Here is a 21,543-nt window from a genome sequence, read left to right on the forward strand (position 1 = left end):
AGGAAGAACAAATCTAGCATTTCCAGACTTAAAATATACTTATATGCACAGCACACATTTCAATTTGTATTTAGTAGTTGAGGTGAATGGTCCATTTAACCTACAATGTATAGTCATCCACGTCCCGTTCCATACCATTACCGACAATAGCTCGTCAATGCAGCTTGTTATGCAACTCACTGCCTTGTGGTCCCTGCCTGAATGACACACACTCATGTGCGCACACACGCACGTGCACGCTTGCACACATATGTAGCAGCAGGAGCAGTGGAGGAGAGAGGAGAAGCTAGAGTTGATTGATGATGGCTGTGGAGAAGATGGCCAAGGTGATTAGTGAAATTAACAGAAGCATAGGCAGCAGAGGACTGCAGGGCAGACGGTACTGTAGTGTCTCTACTGAAAACCTGCATTGTTGGAGTGTGTAGGGGGAGAAGTGTGCCTCCTCCCTGTCAAAGATTTCACACGGTATAGATCAGGCAAATCCTAATGTAAATGTTGCCACAGCCATACGTCTCAGTTGACGAAAGCAGGCCAATCAATTAAAATAATCAACAAACTGGAACTGACAAACAATCGATTTCAAAGAACAATCCATTCTAGGCCGCCTTTCCTTCAAAAGAAATCTATGTTTTATATTGTGCTCAGATAATACGGGTGTTTTAATCAATCATTTCACAACCAACCCTGCTCATGAAAGCAGCCACAGGGAAGCTACCCACAGTGCTGCGTCAGTGAAAAGATAAGCTTTTATTTTCCTAATAGAACATATTAACTAACTGCTGGGAGGTGACTCTGATCTCTGAACGACTCAGCTTGTTTTGCCGGAATTGAGACAATGGCTGTAGCAGTACATCAGGGGAATAAAGTACTGCAGTGGCTTTTGAGTGGCTTAGTATGGCTGGGCTACAGTATTTATCAACCTAAAGATTGTGTAAAGGGGGAGTCAGGCCTTACACGAGATTCAAATGACAGAAATACATCGTTTGTCAATGCAGGTGGAATGATAAGCGCTGCGGTGCTTTGGAGTTTAAGTAAATTGAACTTTCACCCCTGCGCTGAGCCAGACTCTAAGGTGCACTCTGCCCCTTGCACGTATCAAGTGAAGGGCATTTATTGAAATGAGAACGCTTCATCCTGTGATCATCCAGGGGTACCTGATTGTTATCACACTATCTTAGCAATAGCGATCTGACCGCGGTAGTAGGGTTACTGCAGAAGGTCACAGTGTGTCATTGCGATTACTGCAGTGGGTCACAGTGTGTCATTACGATTACTGCAGTGGGTCACAGTGTGTCATTACAATTACTGCAGTAGGTCATAGTGTGTCATTACGATTACTGCAGTAGTTCACAGTGTGCCATTACAATTACTGCAGTAGGTCATAGTGTGTCATGATTTCAAAAGGAAGGAATTTGAGAAAGGACATACTGTATTTATAATGTTCAAAGGATTGTATTCAACCTACTTATTGAATGGTGGTTATATTTATTATGTCGTGCATTCAATGATTTTGTCAGAGAGTAATGCAAAAACAAGTTAATGTGGAATTGTTTAAGTACATTGGAGTAACATACTGCATGGCCTGTACACTTAAATGCTCTAACAACTCATACCTTTATGTTGTAACAAGACAAGGTTACAATCCAAACTGTTCTCAGTCAAGTCGTGGATCGATGCTACAATAAAGGTGTGCGTTGGCGCTTTTGAGTTATGAGTTATACGTAAGATTAGGCTGACGTGCAGGATCTATTATTTCATTTAACTATCATGCCTTGTAACTCAGATGTGATGAGTGTGATGTGATGAGTTATTGTTGTGTTAACAAAGTTAGAGGATGTTTTCTTCATTGTTATGCAGAATATTCTGGATTCCTATTGTAGACTTTTACAGTTTTAGGTAGGGGGTGATTAAATGCCACACTCTGGCCTCCTATTGGCAGCTCCAATTAGGACCCTTTGTGGGAGCCAGCGGTGGCCATAGTACTCCCTAGTGGTGCCTGTCTAGAATGAATTGGTGTCGTATCCAACCAGGGAATACTGATGGACAGGTTCAGTGCTTGCTTGCTAGCTCACACACACACGTGCACACACACAGACACACAGCCACACATGCACACACACACGAGCGCACACACACACAGCAGTCCCAACTCACAGGGGAATAAGCAACATGATTTGCAGAGGGGTGTCAAGAGGTTCCTAATTAAAATGTTTACCCATAGACACACAACCTGTTTACCTCCTAATTCACGGCCCTGGATTGCTCGTCCCCTGGAGGATGAGCAAGCACATAATATGTCAGCTGCTTCTCCTCTCCTCTCCCAGCTTGGCCTTGCTGTTCACAATCACTGCCTCCAACCTGGGCTGCTGAGGCACAAAGAAGACACATAATAAAAACACACACTGAATATACTGTACACTACACAATACATCACACACACACACACACACACACACACACACACACACACACACACACACACACACACACACACACACACACACTGCTGTGCGGCCTCCAGAGCAGTTCAATTTCAGAACCAATCCTTTCATCTCCCCAAAGCATCAGTGATTATTACTTGGTGTCTGACTCTCAGTTTGAGGCTATACCAATGTACATTAACTATGACCACAGTGCCTTAAACACACCCACAGAGAGGAGAGTAGGTGAGAGAGATGAGGAGAGATCGATCAACAAAGCATTCCCAGACAAATGTCTCATACACTCTTAGGAAAAAATGTGCTATCTAGTACCCAAATTGTTTTTTGGGCTGTCCCCATAGGAGAACCCTTTGAAGACTCCTTTTGTTTGCAGGTAGATCCCTTTTGGGTTCCATGTAACACCCTTTCCACAGAGGGTTCTACCTGGAATCCAAAAGAGCTCTACCTGGAACCAAAAACCTTTATTTAACTAGGCAAGTCAGTTAAGAACAAATTCGTATTTTACAATGACTGCCAAGCCCGGCAAAACCCTACCCTAACGATGTTGGGCCAATTGTGCGCCACCCCTTGGGACTCCCGATCACGGCCGGTTGTGATACAGCCGGGATCGAACCAGGGTCTGTAGTGATGCCCGCGGTGCTGTGCCTTAGACAGCTGTGCCACTCTGGAGCACCTTTAAGACTTATCATTGGACACACGGCAAGATCACTCTTATCTGGTTCCTGGAACATTCCTCAAAATATACCAATCTATAGAAGGCGATGCCTATAAACTATTAAATGTTTGGTTTGTCCACTAAAGCAGTGTGGAATCTTGAGAAAAGAGCACTGAAATCCATATTTTTTCGCAAATAATGCTAGGCCCTCCTCAAACTTTAGGCCTGAAGTCTAATTCAAGATGTTACCTGTGGGTTGGACAGGCCTCCAACCACACCCATACTATACCTTAAAGCCCTATTGCTTAATAGGCAATATCATCGCAACACAGTGAGTGTACATAGTCTTGGCAAGTACATGTACATCAACACGTTCTTTTTGGTAGATTCATCATTGAATTTATCTTAGGGCAACGTTTCATTTCATTTTCACTTCATGCTTTCAGGGTAAGACATGTTACAAAGACATTACAAAGTAGTCAGTTAAGTGAAGCTAATTTTAGGTGAAAGTGAAAATCAGGCGAAAATCCATGTTTTACTTTACCTAAAGCATCTGGTATGACAGTGTATCTTCGATCAACCAAAACCCTTCACAGACATTTTCATTGAGTTCAATTCAAGCCTGGATATGTTTATTCAAGGTGTATGTCATTCATTTGGATGACCAAAGTGTTTTTGCAGGACTGTAACAGTGAGTTTGCATATAGCTCTTTGATGATAGCCAGAGGGACATCTGCTAGTCTGCTGCTAGACCCATAAAATCACCCAGGTGAGCCATGGGCTGTCTGGCTGAACATGTGTCTATGGAAGCACAGCCTTGTCTGGAAACTAATATTAGTTTTCAACAAATAGAACATAGTAAACAGTATGTGTCTACATAATATATAGTAGGCTACATAGTATATTATAAACTGGGTGGTTCAAGCCTTGAATGCTGATTGGCTGACAGACCATAAACCACAAAACATTTACGATGGTAACCAGTTTATAAAAGCAATAAGGCACCTTAGGGGTTTGTGGTATATGGCCAATATACCATGGCTAAGGGCTGTATCCAGGCACTCAACGTTGCATTGTGCATAAGAACAGCCCTTAGCCATGGTATATTGGCCATATAACACTCCCCCTCGGGCCTTACTACTTAAATATACTATGTTCTATTTGTCAATATCTATTCTGATTTCATATTACGATATTCGAATAGTTCTTGAACAGGGCTTGACAAAAGGGTTGAAGGTGTAGGCAGCAGGCTTTTGTTTCAGTCGAGGTATAACACACCTGATTCCACTAATCAGCATATGGTCTTCTAGTTAAACCCCTATTCATTTATTCAGTGCTGAGCTAAAACAAAATAATCCTCACACAACAAACAACCAGGAGCAGAGTTGGCCACTTTTCTTCCACAGAGTTGATTATATATCAGGGATAATAGTCCCATGAGATGTCTATGAACTTAGTTTGTAGGAGTTTACAGACTTTCACAAGTGCTGAGCCAGCTTGGCCCTTGACTGTAGGCCGAGGCTCTCCAGGATATTTTACGCACACACACACACACACACACACACACACACACACACACACACACACACACACACACGGACGGACTCATGCTCACCTGGGGAGCTTAGCGTCTTTCCCTGGGGGGTCGGTTGAGGATTGATGACTCTAGCCTTCTCTGCATATGCTTTACCTGCCTGGCATCAAGGTGGAGCTGAACTTGAAGTGTGTGTGTTTATGTGTGTGTGTGTGTGTGCATTTCTGCATGCATAGGATATTAATAGATATGTATATGTTTGTGAGTTGACCGTAAAAAGCATCTCCAAAAACGTTTGTGTATTTTCATATTCTACATTTCAGAGATGAACATGCAGACAGGACCATATAGTCACACTGAGAGCTGTTAGGCCTGCGTCTATTAATGTCTCTTCCAAAGTGTCCTCTGCTGCTCAGCACAGAACTACACTGCAATTAGACCAGGCTGATGCTCCTCTGTCAGACTCATTGCACAGAGCCACGGGGGGGGGGGGGGGGGGGGGGGGGCATTCAAAGCACCATGTCACTTTGTTAGGAATATGACTACACCAATTAGGTCAGAATGATGGCGACTGGACACACACGCAAACACTCTCTCACACACAAAGCTGTGCCTGCCTGCCTGTGTGTGTGCATTTTGATTTGTGTGTGGACTGTGTTTATGTGTGTGTACAGATGTAGGATCTTAATTTGACCTGTATTGACGTACAACATCAAGGACCCCAGTCACCCGAGCCACTGCCTGTTCACCCCGCTACCATCTAGAAGGCGGAGAGAGTAGTGGTGCATGAAAGCTGGGACTGAGAGACTGATGAACAGCTTCTATCTCCAGCCCATCCAACTAGCCGGCCTCCTCCCAGTACCCTGCCCTGAATCTCAGACACTGTCACTAGCCGGCTACCACCCGGTACTCTACTCTGCACCTTAGAGACTGCTGCCCTATGTACATAGAGTCATTGAACACAGGTCACTTTAATAATGTTTACATACGTTTTTACCCATTTCATATGTATATACTGTATTTTAGTCATGGCTCCTCTTATATAACTACTGCTATACACACATGTTCTATTGATATACTGTCCATACTGTGTATACACACCATTCACACACAGGTGAAGTCGGAAATGTACATACAACTTAGCCAAATACTTTTAAAATAAGTTTTTCACAATTCCTGAGATTTAATCCTAGTAAAAATTCCAGTCTTTGGTCAGTTAGGATTACCACTATGTTTTAAGAATGTGAAATGTCAGAATAATAGTAGAGAGAATGATTTCTTTCATCACATTCCCAGTGGGTCAGAAGTTTACCTACACGCAATTAGTATTTCCCGTGGTCCCATGGTGTTTATACTTGTATATTATTGTTTATACAGATGAACGTGGTACCTTCAGGCATTTGGAAATTGCTCCCAAGGATGAACCAGACTTCTGGAGGTCTACAATTATTTTTCTGAGGTCTTGGCTGATTTCTTTAGATTTTTCCATGATGTCAAGCAAAGAGGCACTGAGTTTGAAGGTAGGCCTTGAAATACATCCACAGGTACACCTGCAATTGATTCAAATGATGTCAATTAGCCTATCAGAAGCTTCTAAAGCCATAACATAATTTTCTGGAATTTTCCAAGCTGTTTAAAGCTACAGTCAACTTACTGTATGTACACTTCTGACCCACTGGAATTGTGATACAGTGAATTATAAGTGAATTATAAGTGAATTAATCTGTGTCTACTTTGTGTCATGCACAAAGTAGATGTCCTAACCGACTTGCCAAAACTATAGTTTGTTAACAAGAAATGTATGGAGTGGTTGAAAAATGAGTTTTAATGACTCCAACCTAAGTCTATGTAGACTTCTGACTTCAACTGTACCTATATACGTATTATTTATATTCTGGACTCGGGAAGCTAATTTCCTGCAATTCTATACATTTTGCTATGGGGTTTTGTACCCTGTATATTAGTTACACTGTTTATACACACCACATATTTATGCACATACTTGATTCTTGACGTAGCTCACTCATATATCTACTGCTGTACACATCATTCTTAGTTTATCTTGTGTAAATTCATCTGGTGTAGATACTTATTGACTGTATTTGGAATACTGTTACTGTGATATTTTGGTTGTTCTTTGGATTCGTTCTGACATTTCTTGATTTCTTGTAGTTTTTTTCTGGGGGGGTTTTCTGTTGTTTTTATTGGGATTTTGTGTACCTGTTTGACATTTTACTGCATTGTTAGGAGCTAGCAACATAAGCATTTCGCTGCACCCTCGATAACAGGATTTGAACGTTTAGTCCATAATGATGCTTGATAGGTGGTTCGGCTATTAGCTGGACAAAAGCAGGCTACATGAAAAGTGCAATACTGTTAATATAACTGTGTGTTAGTGTGGGTTTTCAGTGAATTCATGTAAATTACAAAGCTCATCTGCAGTTCCTGCAGCGCAGGAACATTTTCTGCAACAGAAGAGCGATCAAATTAAGATCCGGCATCAGTACGGTCACCAGCATCCTGACCTAATTGGTGTAGTCATACAGACACGCAGAGAGACACTCACTCTGGGCAAACATCAGTGTTTATCTAATCTCTCAATAAAACCCAAACAGTATGCAACACTCTAACTAAATATAAATTGTTGGTAACTGATAAAGTAGTTTTGGACGATGTATTAAGCTTAAAAATTTGTCTCAAACCACAACATTTACAGAAGAAATGGCTCTCTGTACAGTGGTTCTGGTTCACCCAGTGATTTACTTACATGAAGTATGTATTGTAGATATAGTTTCTCTCTCTCTCTCTCTCTCTCTCTCTCTCTCTCTCTCTCTCTCTCTCGCTCTCTCTCTATCCAAAAGCTAATTGTGAAAGAATGGAGTATTTCAGTGACTGAATAATTGATTGATTTGCCGCTGTAAACCCCCCATGCAGAGCTGGAATAAGATATGGATTCAGAAATACATGTGTATTTTCCCCCTGCTATGTAGACACAGTACCTCATAGGGCCATGGAATCCTAATGGTAATGTAACTGTAGCTTCTCTAGACAATTTCAATGCCCTTCTTCTCTCTTCAGGGTAGGGTGCAGCTGTGTGCACTTTCTGTAGATAAATTACGCTGGCGTTGTTTTAGTATTCCCGCCATGCAAACGTTGTGTTTACCAAATGTATTCAGCCCTTTTTGGAGGGAAATTGAAAGTGGTTTATTTGTTGTTAAAATGTTTTGCTTTTAACTTGTACGTCTTTGATAACAAAGGGACACATTTAATTCAACTTCCACTTTCCTTCAAGAGTGCACCAATAAACTATTTTTATTAAATCAACCTTGTTCTTTATTTCATTTCATATAAACAAGAAAGCGCTGTACATGTTGATACAAGACTCAGGTCAAGTGGGGGAGAGAGGGAGGGGACGACAGAGAGAGAAAGATGGAGGAGGGAAATGAAGATAGAAACAAAGTTGTGCTGAGAGAGTGTGTGTCATACCTCAGGGCTGTGCAGTCTGTTCCTGGAGAGTCCTGTCTGGCCACAGCTGTAATATATGGTTGATTAGGGAGGGAGTGAGGAGAGGGTGGAGGGAAGAGGAGATATGGGGGGGGGGGGGGGTGCAGATTACTCTGACAGAGGTGTCAGTGTGCCAAACTTTATGTGTACTGCCTACGGGCCTTGGCAGGTTCCTTTGAGGATAGGACTTAGTGTTCACCATGAGCTGACTTCACTAACTTGAGATCTGTGAGCGGAAATTGAATTTTCAGACTGAGACTGCATCAGAATGTGCATACAGTGCACCTGCTAAACCCACTGTATCTAAACAGCCTTACATAATACCTTGAAGCATGGAGACTGAGCCAGGCTTATAGCTTACCCTTGCTACACTGCCTGTCATAGCCTTGAACATAGCCTTCTGTAGTCCACTAGTGTGCTGTCTTAGCATGAAACGTAGACTACAGTACTGCAGTCTCAAGACCACCTTGTTACACTAACAGGGCTCTAACTAGTCAGTCCATGCATATTAACCAGCATCCCGTCTAAAGCCCCAGAACGACAGAACCCAAACCATAGCCTTGGAACACAGCATGCCTGCCAGCACTGTCTCCCTCAGCCTATCAGACCCCAGCAAGGCCAGCTAGATTAAGCATATTACCCACAGTGCTTGGGAGGAGATTAGAAGCAAAACACAGTGTTTAGTGAGTATAGGGGCTTTCAGAGAATTTTGGAGTGTATTTTTTCTCTTTTTATATTAGCTAGTTTTGGGTTGCTTTGATGTTAGGGGTGTTCCAATTGGCAAGTAGAGGAAAGGAAAGAAAGAAAGGAAAGAAGAAAAAGACAAGGTGAAAGCTCATTTGATGCCTAATATCAAAGGAGGGCTTTTAGAGGTAGAAGGTACTCACTGTGGAAAGCTAGAGGTGAAATGGACACCATGATGGGCAGTCAGAACATACAGTAGTGTGTGCGTGCGGCGCGTGCGTGTGTGTGTGTGTCTTTTGATTCTTTTGGCCACATTTACCCATTGTTTTTATAAGACCTCTATGCCAAACAATCGAAGGCAAATTCTAAGGGGCCAGAGGCACTCGAGTAGGAGCACAAGTAATCTGTCCCAGGATACTGTATACAGTACAGCACACCACACACACACACACACATACACACCTCTCTCTCTCTCTCTCTCTCTCTCTGAGATAAATTGAGCTGCTTTGAAAGTCAGCAGAGGCCTAAGAAGTCTAAAACGGTTGAGAGAAACAATCAATTCTCAACCTATCCTGCTTTTGAGAGTATTTAGGACGCAGCTATAGTATACAGTACCATACTTTAAAGAATACTACATCTGCTTTTCTGTGCATTGCTTCGCTCTCTGCATGCAACCATTCAGAAATCCCCTGAAATCTTGGTTTTCCCTTCCTCCTTCATCTTTACCATGTCATAACATAACCCTTTGACAAGCAGCACTTTACATTTGACATTGTCCTTTGTTGCAATGCCCTTACACCACGGTTTAAGTAGACTTCCAATGTATGCCACGGAACATTTGAAATTCCACTTCTATTCAGTAGGGATACAGCACATGGATTTTTGTAATCCCCAGAGAGAGAGACAGAGACAGAGAGAGAGATGGAGAGACAGAGACAGAGCGAGACAGAGACAGAGATGGAGAGACAGAGAGAGACAGAGACAGAGACAGAGAGAGAGAGATGGAGAGACAGAGAGAGACAGAGACAGAGACAGAGAGAGAGAGATGGAGAGACAGAGAGAGACAGAGACAGAGATGGAGAGACAGAGAGAGACAGAGACAGAGACAGAGAGAGAGAGATGGAGAGACAGAGAGAGACAGAGACAGATGGAGAGACAGAGAGAGACAGAGACAGAGATGGAGAGACAGAGAGAGACAGAGACAGAGAGAGACACAGAGAGAGAGAGATGGAGAGACAGAGCGAGACAGAGACAGAGACAGAGATGGAGAGACAGAGAGAGACAGAGACAGAGAGAGACACAGAGATGGAGAGACAGAGAGAGACACAGAGAGAGAGAGAGATGGAGAGACAGTGAGAGACAGAGACAGAGAGAGACACAGAGAGAGAGAGATGGAGAGACAGTGAGTGTGATGGTATGTTTGATGTATACATGTAACCCCTAGCAACCAGGCATTTCATTTAACCCAAGGGATCATAAGGAGATTTCACAATGTGTGTGTATGTGTGTGTCATATGTATTATTAAACATGTTAACTGCCCAATGGGACTGTAAAATGTTTAAATAAATAATGCTTGATGCTAGATGCTGTGGATGACACATAGCATGTTGATGCCATGGTGTAATGCTCTGGATCTGACAGTCAGTGTATTTTCTCATGTCCCTAACAAAACCACCTTGTGTTGAACTTCCACTATCTTCCAGTGACTATCTTCATCATTTTCTCAAACCAGTTAGTTCTATATTTCAGGCACCTTGTTTGGCCTGGAACAAAGACCGTCAACAGTCTACTTCTTCTTATGTCCTTAACAAATAAACAGACAAATGTCTGTGGACCATCCAGTGACGCTTGTGTTTGAGGAACCTCTAGATGCTGAACTAAACCTTATTCTGCCCGGGGGCCTTTTTATGTCCATGTCTGATTACTATTGTTATACAAACTGAGTCATAGCCTTCGGTTGAGTTGTGCTGTGTGTTAGTACAGAGGTAGTCTCAGAGGAGATATGTGTGGCTGGCTACATCCAAGCTTCATATCACTGATGTTAGTCAGGTTGTCACACACACACACACACACACACACACACACACACACACACCACTGATGCTGGCCTGGAAAAGAAGAGAGCAGCAGAGACAGAACAGTCAGGTCTGAGTCACAGCATGGATGTGAGGTTTTGTTTTGTTTGGTTGAGTCATCACCTCATTTGGACCCAGGATCTCATTAGGAACCCAGAAATCCCCCAAAGAACATCAGACTGTCTGAGATCAGAGAGATGGAGGGAGAGAGAGAGGGGGGAGAGAGGGGGGAGAGAGGGGAGAAAGTGTGTGTGAGAGAGAGAGAGAGAGAGAGAGAGAGAGGGGGGAGAGAGAGAGAGAGAGGGGGGACAGAGGGGAGAAAGTGTGTGAGAGAGAGAGAGAGAGAGAGAGAGAGAGAGAGAGAGAGAGAGAGAGAGAGAGGAGATACAGTTGGTAGATTCAGAGAGAAAGAGGGGGCGAGAAAGAAAGAGAGGTAATGTCCACACCCACAGTGTGTAACAGGGAGTACTAACCATAAGCAAGTCTGATAGATTGAGGGGTAGACGGATACACAGACAGACTGACAAAAGGATGAAGAAATAGATGGGGGAACAGAGAGATCGACAGATAGCTAGAAAGATGAACAGATATGGTGCTATTCACTGATGTTGTAGGATCTTAATTGTTACACCTCTTTATCCATACAGCATATATATTCCCTCATCATAGGCCTGAATAACCTGTAACCCTGCAGCACAAAAGCACAGCGTCAATCGTCACTTCCATTGCCAATGCAGTACAATTATCATTGCTAACAACTCTTAACACTCAGACTTCACAGTATTGACACCACAGTAAACCCAATGGGACATAACGGCACGTCTCTCTCCGAGGAGATGATGAATGGTTACTTTCAGTGTTACCCACAGAGTAGCAGTAGGCTCTAATTGATGAACGATAATAACCCATTCCTATGCCATTCATTTGAATGGTCCTGTAATTGGCCAAGTAATAGAAGTGATCAGTCAAAGGAACCAGCCATTCTAGTAGAACGGCGTGCGGTTGGCCACTGTGGATGCATTTCCACAGAGGTAAAGATACCACGCTGTAACATCAACGCAAATGTCGGGATTTTTCTTCTTGTGATAATGGTTTCGCCTCAACCTTGGTTCACAGCAAAGTATTATATTCCAGGCCCATCTTAGACTATCAGCTATTAAAATTGTTCACACTTAAATGCTTTTTAATTATTTCAGCCTCATGACGAAAATACAAAAGCCTTGAAATTGCTACTTATGGGAGAATCACCAGAGAGGATCTTTACTGTTCGCAAGGGTTGAACTGAATGTTAACCAAACGGAACAGACACATTTGGAGAGTAAAAATGGGATGGATGCTTATTTGACTAATGAACCCACAGACTCAAACTCTTTCACAACCAAGCTCATTCCTCTTATTGTTATGGTGAGTGAATGAGGACCCAAAAGCGAACTAACTTAAACAGAGCTTCTTTAATAACCAAACATAGGTAGGCTCAGATAGACCGGCAGATTCCGACAGGACAGGACAAGGTTACAGCAAACATGACGATAGTCTGGCTCAGGCATGAAACACAAACAAGAATCCGACAAGGACAGGAACAGAAACAGAGAGAGATATAGGGACCTAATCAGAGGGAAAAAGGGAACAGGTGGGAAACGGGGTGAATGGGTAGTTAGAGGAGACAAGGAACAGCTGGGAGAAAGCGGGGGAGAAAAGGTAACCTAACAACGACCAGCAGAGGGAGACAGGGTGAAGGGAAAGGACAGAGACAAGACACAACATGACAGTACCCCCCCACTCACCGAGCGCCTCCTGGCGCACTCGAGGAGGAAACCTGGCGGCAACGGAGGAAATCCTCGATCAGCGCACGGTCCAGCACGTCCCGAGAGGGAACCCAACTCCTCTCCTCAGGACCGTACCCCTCCCAATCGACAAGGTACTGGTGACCACGGCCCCGAGGACGCATGTCCAAAATCCTGCGGACCCTGTAGATGGGTGCGCCCTCGACAAGGATGGGGGGGGGGGGGGGGAAGACGAGCGGGGGCGCGAAGAACGGGCTTAATACAGGAGACATGGAAGACCGGGTGGATGCGACGAAGGTATCGCGGAAGAAGAAGTCGAACTGCGACAGGATTAATGACCCGAGAAATACGGAACGGACCAATGAACCGCGGGGTCAACTTGCGAGAAGCCGTCTTAAGGGGAAGGTTCTGAGTGGAGAGCCAAACTCTCTGACCGCGACAATATCTAGGACTCTTAGTTCTACGCTTATTAGCAGCCCTCACAGTCTGCGCCCTATAACGGCAAAGTGCAGACCTGACCCTCTTCCAGGTGCGCTCGCAACGTTGGACAAAAGCCTGAGCGGAGGGGACGCTGGACTCGGCGAACTGAGATGAGAACAGCGGAGGCTGGTACCCGAGGCTACTCTGAAAAGGAGATAGCCCGGTCGCAGACGAAGGAAGCGAGTTGTGGGCGTATTCTGCCCAGGGGAGCTGTTCTGACCAAGACGCAGGGTTGCGAAAAGAAAGACTGCGTAAGATGCGACCAATAGTCTGATTGGCCCGTTCTGCTTGACCGTTAGACTGGGGGTGAAAGCCGGAAGAGAGACTGACGGAAGCCCCAATCAAACGGCAAAACTCCCTCCAAAATTGAGACGTGAATTGCGGACCTCTGTCCGAAACGACGTCTGACGGAAGGCCATGAATTCTGAAAACATTCTCGATGATGATTTGTGCCGTCTCTTTAGCAGAAGGAAGCTTAGCAAGGGGAATGAAATGAGCCGCCTTAGAGAACCTATCGACAACCGTAAGAATAACAGTCTTCCCCGCTGACGAAGGCAGTCCGGTGACAAAATCTAAGGCGATGTGAGACCACGGTCGAGAGGGAATAGGAAGCGGCCTGAGACGGCCGGCAGGAGGAGAGTTACCGGACTTAGTCTGCGCGCAGACCGAACAAGCAGCCACGAAACGACGCGTGTCATGCTCCCGGGTGGGCCACCAAAAACGCTGGCGAATGGAAGCAAGCGTACCCCGAACGCCAGGGTGGCCGGCTAACTTGGCAGAGTGAGCCCACTGAAGAACGGCCAGACGAGTAGGAACGGGAACGAAAAGAAGGTTCCTAGGACAAGCGCGCGGCGACGGAGTGTGAGTGAGCGCTTGTTTTACCTGCCTCTCAATTCCCCAGACAGTCAACCCGACAACACGCCCCTCAGGGAGAATCCCCTCGGGGTCAGTGGAGGCTACTGAAGAACTGAAGAGACGAGACAAAGCATCAGGCTTGGTGTTCTTAGAGCCCGGACGATAAGAAATCACGAACTCGAAACGAGCGAAAAACAGCGCCCAACGCGCCTGACGCGCATTAAGTCGTTTGGCAGAACGGATGTACTCAAGGTTCCTATGGTCAGTCCAAACGACAAAAGGAACGGTCGCCCCCTCCAACCACTGTCGCCATTCGCCTAGGGCTAACCGGATGGCGAGCAGTTCGCGGTTACCCACATCATAGTTACGTTCCGACGGCGACAGGCGATGAGAAAAATACGCGCATGGGTGGACCTTGTCGTCAGAGAGGGAGCGCTGAGAAAGAATGGCTCCCACGCCCACCTCTGACGCGTCAACCTCGACAACGAACTGTCTAGAGACGTCAGGTGTAACAAGGATAGGAGCGGATGTAAAACGATTCTTGAGGAGATCAAAAGCTCCCTGGGCGGAAACGGACCACTTAAAGCACGTCTTGACAGAAGTAAGGGCTGTGAGAGGAGCTGCCACCTGACCGAAATTACGGATGAAACGACGATAGAAGTTCGCGAAGCCGAGAAAGCGCTGCAGCTCGACGCGTGACTTAGGGACGGGCCAATCAATGACAGCTTGGACCTTAGCGGGATCCATCTTAATGCCTTCAGCGGAAATAACAGAACCGAGAAATGTGACGGAGGAGGCATGAAAAGTGCACTTCTCAGCCTTCACAAAAAGACAATTCTCTAAAAGGCGCTGGAGGACACGTCGAACGTGCTGAACATGAATCTGGAGTGACGGTGAAAAAATCAGGATATCGTCAAGGTAAACGAAAACAAAGATGTTCAGCATGTCTCTCAGGACATCATTGACTAATGCCTGAAAGACAGCTGGAGCGTTAGCGAGGCCGAAAGGAAGAACCCGGTATTCAAAGTGCCCTAACGGAGTGTTAAACGCCGTCTTCCACTCGTCCCCCTCCCTGATGCGCACGAGATGGTAAGCGTTACGAAGGTCCAACTTAGTGAAAAACCTGGCTCCCTGCAGGATCTCGAAGGCTGAAGACATAAGAGGAAGCGGATAACGATTCTTCACTGTTATGTCATTCAGCCCTCGATAATCTATGCAGGGGCGCAGAGACCCGTCCTTCTTCTTGACAAAAAAAAACCCCGCTCCGGCGGGAGAGGAGGAGGGGACTATGGTACCGGCGTCAAGAGCTACAGACAAATAATCTTCGAGAGCCTTACGTTCGGGAGCCGACAGAGAGTATAGTCTACCCCGGGGGGGGGTGGTTCCCGGAAGGAGATCAATACTACAATCATACGACCGGTGTGGAGGAAGAGAGGTGGCCCTGGACCGACTGAACACCGTGCGCAGATCGTGATATTCCTCCGGCACCCCTGTCAAATCACCAGGCTCCTCCTGTGAAGAAGAGACAGAGGAAACAGGAGGGATAGCAGACATTAAACATTTCACATGACAAGAGACGTTCCAGGAGAGGATAGAATTACTAGACCAATTAATGGAAGGATTATGACAAACTAGCCAGGGATGGCCCAAAACAACAGGTGTAAAAGGTGAACGAAAAATTAAAAAAGAAATGGTTTCACTATGATTACCAGAAACAGTGAGGGTTAAAGGTAGCGTCTCACGCTGAATCCTGGGGAGAGGACTACCATCCAGGGCGAACAAGGCCGTGGGCTCCTTTAACTGTCTGAGAGGAATGTCATGTTCCCGAGCCCAGGTCTCGTCCATAAAACAGCCCTCCGCCCCAGAGTCTATTAAGGCACTGCAGGAAGCTGACGAACCGGTCCAGCGTAGATGGACCGACAAGGTAGTGCAGGATCTTGAAGGAGAGACAGGAGTAGTAGCGCTCACCAGTAGCCCTCCGCTTACTGACGAGCTCTGGCCTTTTACTGGACATGAAGTGACAAAATGACCAGCGGAACCGCAATAGAGACAAAGGCGGTTGGTGATTCTCCGTTCCCTCTCCTTAGTCGAGATGCGGATACCTCCCAGCTGCATGGGCTCAGCACCCGAGCCGGCAGAGGAAGATGGTAGTGATGCGGAGAGGGGGGCGACGGAGAGCGCGAGCTCCTTTCCACGAGCTCGGTGACGAAGATCAACCCGTCGCTCAATGCGAATAGCGAGTTCAATCAAGGAATCCACGCTGGAAGGAACCTCCCGGGAGAGAATCTCATCCTTTACCTCTGCGCGGAGACCCTCCAGAAGACGAGCGAGCAAGGCCGGCTCGTTCCAGCCACTGGAGACAGCAAGAGTGCGAAACTCAATAGAGTAGTCTGTTATGGATCGATTGCCTTGACATAGGGAAGACAGGGCCCTGGAAGCCTCCTCCCCAAAAACAGATCGATCAAAAACCCGTATCATCTCCTCCTTAAAGTCCTGATACTGGTTAGTACACTCAGCCCTTGCCTCCCAGATTGCCGTGCCCCACTCACGAGCCCGTCCAATAAGGAGAGATATGACGTAGGCGACACGAGCAGTGCTCCTGGAGTAAGTGTTGGGCTGGAGAGAAAACACAATATCACACTGGGTGAGGAACGAGCGGCATTCAGTGGGCTCCCCAGAGTAACACGGCGGGTTATTAATTCTGGGCTCCGGAGATTCGAAAGCCCTGGAAGTGGCCGGTGGATCGAGGCGGAGATGGTGAACCTGTTCTGTGAGGTTGGAGACTTGGGTGGCCAGGGTCTCAACGGCATGTCGAGCAGCAGACACTTCCTGCTCGTGTCTGCCTAGCATCGCTCCCTGGATCCCGACGGCTGAGTGGAGAGGATCCGAAGTCGCTGGGTCCATTCTTGGTCGGATTCTTCTGTTATGGTGAGTGAATGAGGACCCAAAAGCGAACTAACTTAAACAGAGCTTCTTTAATAACCAAACATAGGTAGGCTCAGATAGACCGGCAGATTCCGACAGGACAGGACAAGGTTACAGCAAACATGACGATAGTCTGGCTCAGGCATGAAACACAAACAAGAATCCGACAAGGACAGGAACAGAAACAGAGAGAGATATAGGGACCTAATCAGAGGGAAAAAGGGAACAGGTGGGAAACGGGGTGAATGGGTAGTTAGAGGAGACAAGGAACAGCTGGGAGAAAGCGGGGGAGAAAAGGTAACCTAACAACGACCAGCAGAGGGAGACAGGGTGAAGGGAAAGGACAGAGACAAGACACAACATGACACTTATATGTTAGAAAGCAGGAGCAGGGCTTGAACCAATGACCCAAATGGAATCTGGAATCATTTTTTAATATTTTCTGCGGCGATTTCTGCTGAAAATCTGCGGACAGCCTTTTTTTTTGCCTCTGGTGTAGTAACATTATTTAATAACATTGGGAACATGGTTTTATGTAAATCAATGCTTAATTCTGTGTATTAGATGACAATGAACCTATGGTTATTCTTCTACCAAATCTCAGTCAAATATAACCTCTACACACACTCAACCTTTATATGATCCTGTTATCGCAAGTGTTTCCTTATTGAAAAACATGACAGATAAAACAGTTGAGAATCATCAACAAAGTGCAAAGGCATACGAATACAAATAATACATTGATGAATCCATCTATAAATACATATACACCAAATAGATTGGATGGACAATTCTGTCTCTTCATTTCATTCCCCATATAACTATTAATGAACTATTATGAAATTACTTCAAACCAAAACACTGAACGAGTGGTAGAGTTGGTGGGTGTGGGTGTGTGTGTGACTGACTTTTTAGTGCTTAATGTTATTATACTTTGCAATCAACAACATTTAAAAAAATGTTCTCTGTGAGGCTCTTTCTACGCTGACTAAGTAGCATCTGATAACGTGAGAAAAGTCTCTCAACATCCACAGAGGTAGTTGGGAGGAACAGATGTATCACCACAATGTGAGCTAAGACTGGCATCCTGTCCTGCCTAGCGTCCCACCAGCTCACAGCACTCAGTTCCATAGCGTCTGCCTTGTTGATGCCCACGTATCTGTGCCACTCCTCTGCAGACACCTGGCTCAGAGCAGGGATGGCATGGACATAGTCCTTAATGTCCTTTCTTGCGCCTACCAACTGGGCTGAATCTAGAACAGTTAGTGACGTGAACAGTTGAAGGCAGGTGTGTTTCTCCAGCACAGTCTGCAGCTTGATTGAGCATGATGCCATGGCAGACTGGAACAACTCTGGAAACTGCCCCAGCAGCTCTGTTGTATGAGGGAGCCAGTCCTCAGCCCCAGCTGTTCTGCTATACTCAGACTGCATTTGCAGGTCCTCCAGCTTGCTGGCGATGTTGTGGGCTGTTGGCACAGAAGTCTCCTCCAGCTTTGTCAGGTTAGCCACTATCTCCACACTATGCTCCACAATGAGCACTGTCTGGGCCTTCAGCTGGGCCTTGTGTTCCCTCAGCAGCTCACAAACGTCCTGGACACACTTTGCCGTTTCTGGTAAGGTCGTAGTGAAGTCGGTGAGCACATCCATGTACTCTGCCAGGTACTCCACAGCACGTATCCAGGAGCCCCACCTGGTCTGCACAGCATGCCCAGGCATCACAGGAGAATGGCCAATTTCCAGCATGAATGATCACAGCTCCAGACGACGCTGGGGCGCCTGACAGAACACCTTATTCACCAGAGCACACAGCCTGTTCCCGTCCTCAAACACCTCTGGAAAAACCTCCAGCACCAGGCTCAGGAGATGGGCAAAGCAGGTGATGTGTCCGTAGTTGGGGAAGAGGCCCTTCAAGATGCGGGTGAAAGCCTTTTTCATGTAGCTAGCTGAGTCGCTTACAAAAGCCCACACATTGTTAAAGTTAACCCCAGTGTTGTTGAGGCAGGAAATGACAGCTTGGGACACGGTGGTAAAGTGGACTTTATCCATGAAAGCCCAGTCTGCTACAACAGGTCGTTCACCCACTGGCTGGAGTAGGATAGCGAGTGCACATCTTCCAAAGGTATTGATCTCATCAAGGATGACATAAATGTCCTTTCTCTCTACATCATCTTTGATGTCCTGCTCATATTGTGGATAGAGCTCTGGCAGGTACTCTGTACGCAGATGGGATGGTGCTGGGACAAACCCTCCCTGCTTGCAATGTTTCTTAAGAAATGTGAAGAATTTGAGCCCCTTCTCAAGAGGTATATCTACTTTGATTAATATTCTTGTGAAGTCCAAGATGAACTAATTTCTCTCAGCTGTGGAGGGGGTCTTTGCCAGACAGGAGGCCAGGGTCTGTGTTCTTGTTTGGACTGAAACATTTAAAAAAATAAAGAACAAAGGTTACATTTGGTAAATTCAGATGTCTCAGGTGGAGTTCAATAGCAGGCCTATAGTGGATGTCAAGCTTTGAAGATAAGCACACTCTCTCCTGAAGCGACACACACATCATTGTTAACAACTCTTAATACTCAGACTTCACAGTATTGACACCACCCTAAACCCAAAGGGACATAACGGTACGTCACACACACACACACACACACACACACACACACACACACACACACACACACACACACACACACTTCACACAACCCATTAACCTGACAGTATGTCTCACACACAAAGACATTTTCAAACAATGATAGTTGCTGCTTTTGTAATTCCTGACTTGTCACTTGTTGTGGTAGCTCTACCGCGTCACTTTGGCTAACTTGTTAGCTAGCTAACACTACCTCAACTAAGATAGCTAGCTAGCCTAAATGACTTGAAGGAGCTGGAGTGAAAACATGGGAAGCCTGCCAGGCTAACATTAGATAGCTAGTTACAGTTTTTTTCGATTGCTAAACGACAGTGGGCACAACTGGAGTCACATGTGCAAAACTCTAACTACAGTCTGCACTACCAACAGTCACCTGAGCTAAACAGTTCACATCACCTGCAAAACTCATTCCAAGCAACACAACTCTTAACACATGGCTCAAAACACGCTCAGTGCAGCCAAACACTATGCACAACCCTCACTGAGATAACACACACTGTCACTCAGAACACACTGAGAGTAAAAACACTAGCATCAAACACCAATACAGAAAATACAAACTTTTCATCTTTACAGTTTGAACAATTTCAGTGACTTCATACAAAGTAATATTTCCTTCAAAGAAAAGAGTGACATTCTTTCACATGATTTATATATTTTTTTAGAACATAACAATTCTTTAAGGTAAATGAAAATTAGCAGTTTGCTTCAATAGTCTGTAGTAATTTACGGAATTACAGTAATGAGAAAAAAAGGTAGAAACTAAAAGTACATACTGTAATTCGAACAAATAATTGAGGGGCTAATCCTGCCTCTCTCTAGCATCAGGCCACAGGTTCTTCAACATCACATCTAATGTTTTCTCTTGCCATGCACCTGGGGAAGAACCTTCTGGAGTGCCTTATCCATCCCTGGCAGTCCTCTGGACTCGTGTCCTCACATCCGGCACGCATGGCTTCCAAAAGAGACATTTGGTCATGTGGGTGGTGACCAAACACTTTCCACCTCCAGGCAGAGAAAAACTCCTCTATTGGGTTGAGGAAGGGTGAATATGCAGGCAGGTACAAAACCATAAATCTGTGATGTGCTGCAAACCAATCTGTGACAGCTGCAGAGTGGTGAAAAGCAACGTTATCGCAAACTATGACAAAAACTTGGGGGTTTCTTACTGGCTCCCCCTGTTCTGCTGGCACTAGCTGAGCATAGAGCTGTTCTAGGAAAGCTATATGCCTTTCTGTGTTGTATGGGCCAATGAGTGGTGTGTTGAGAAGCAAACCATCATTGGCCATTGCAGCACACATGGTGATATTTCCCCCCCTTTGGCCTGGAACCTCCACAGTGGCCCTTTGACCTATAACATTCCTTCCTCTGCGCCGTGTTTTGGCAAGGTTAAATACAGCTTCATCGATAAATACAAATGAATGTGGTCTTTCCAGTGCTTCCACCTCCATTACTCTCTGAAAAACAGTAAGTGCACAGTTTTACTGTAGAAATGCTAGTGTTTTTTTTTACTGTAATTATTTTGTATAGCTGTGTATAACCTTCTTACCTGGACATATTGGTATCTTTGCTCTTTTACCCGTTCACTGTTTCTCTCGAACGGTACAGTGTATGACTGTTTCATTGTAACTTGGTGTTTCTTTAGGACTCGAGCAATAGTTGTTGTGCTGACAGAATTAACATTTTCAAATATAGCATTATCAGCCAGCACTCTATCTTGAATCTCCCGCAGTTTTATTGCATTGTTGACAACAACCATGTCAACAATAGCATTTTCCTGCGCATCTGAAAATATTTTTCCTCTTCCCCCTGTTGGGGGCAGGCACCTTTGGGTCCTGTTGTAAAAATATATTTTACAGTCAAACTTACTGTAATATATATCTGTGTAAATATTCTATAATTGCAATACAAAATAGATTCCTGTAATGTTTTCATTTACTGTAAGGATGTAACTCTCA

The sequence above is a fragment of the Oncorhynchus mykiss genome, chromosome 11 (assembly GCF_057628025.1).
Source record: "Oncorhynchus mykiss isolate SJ-2025 chromosome 11, ASM5762802v1, whole genome shotgun sequence".
Taxonomy (NCBI): domain Eukaryota; kingdom Metazoa; phylum Chordata; class Actinopteri; order Salmoniformes; family Salmonidae; genus Oncorhynchus; species Oncorhynchus mykiss.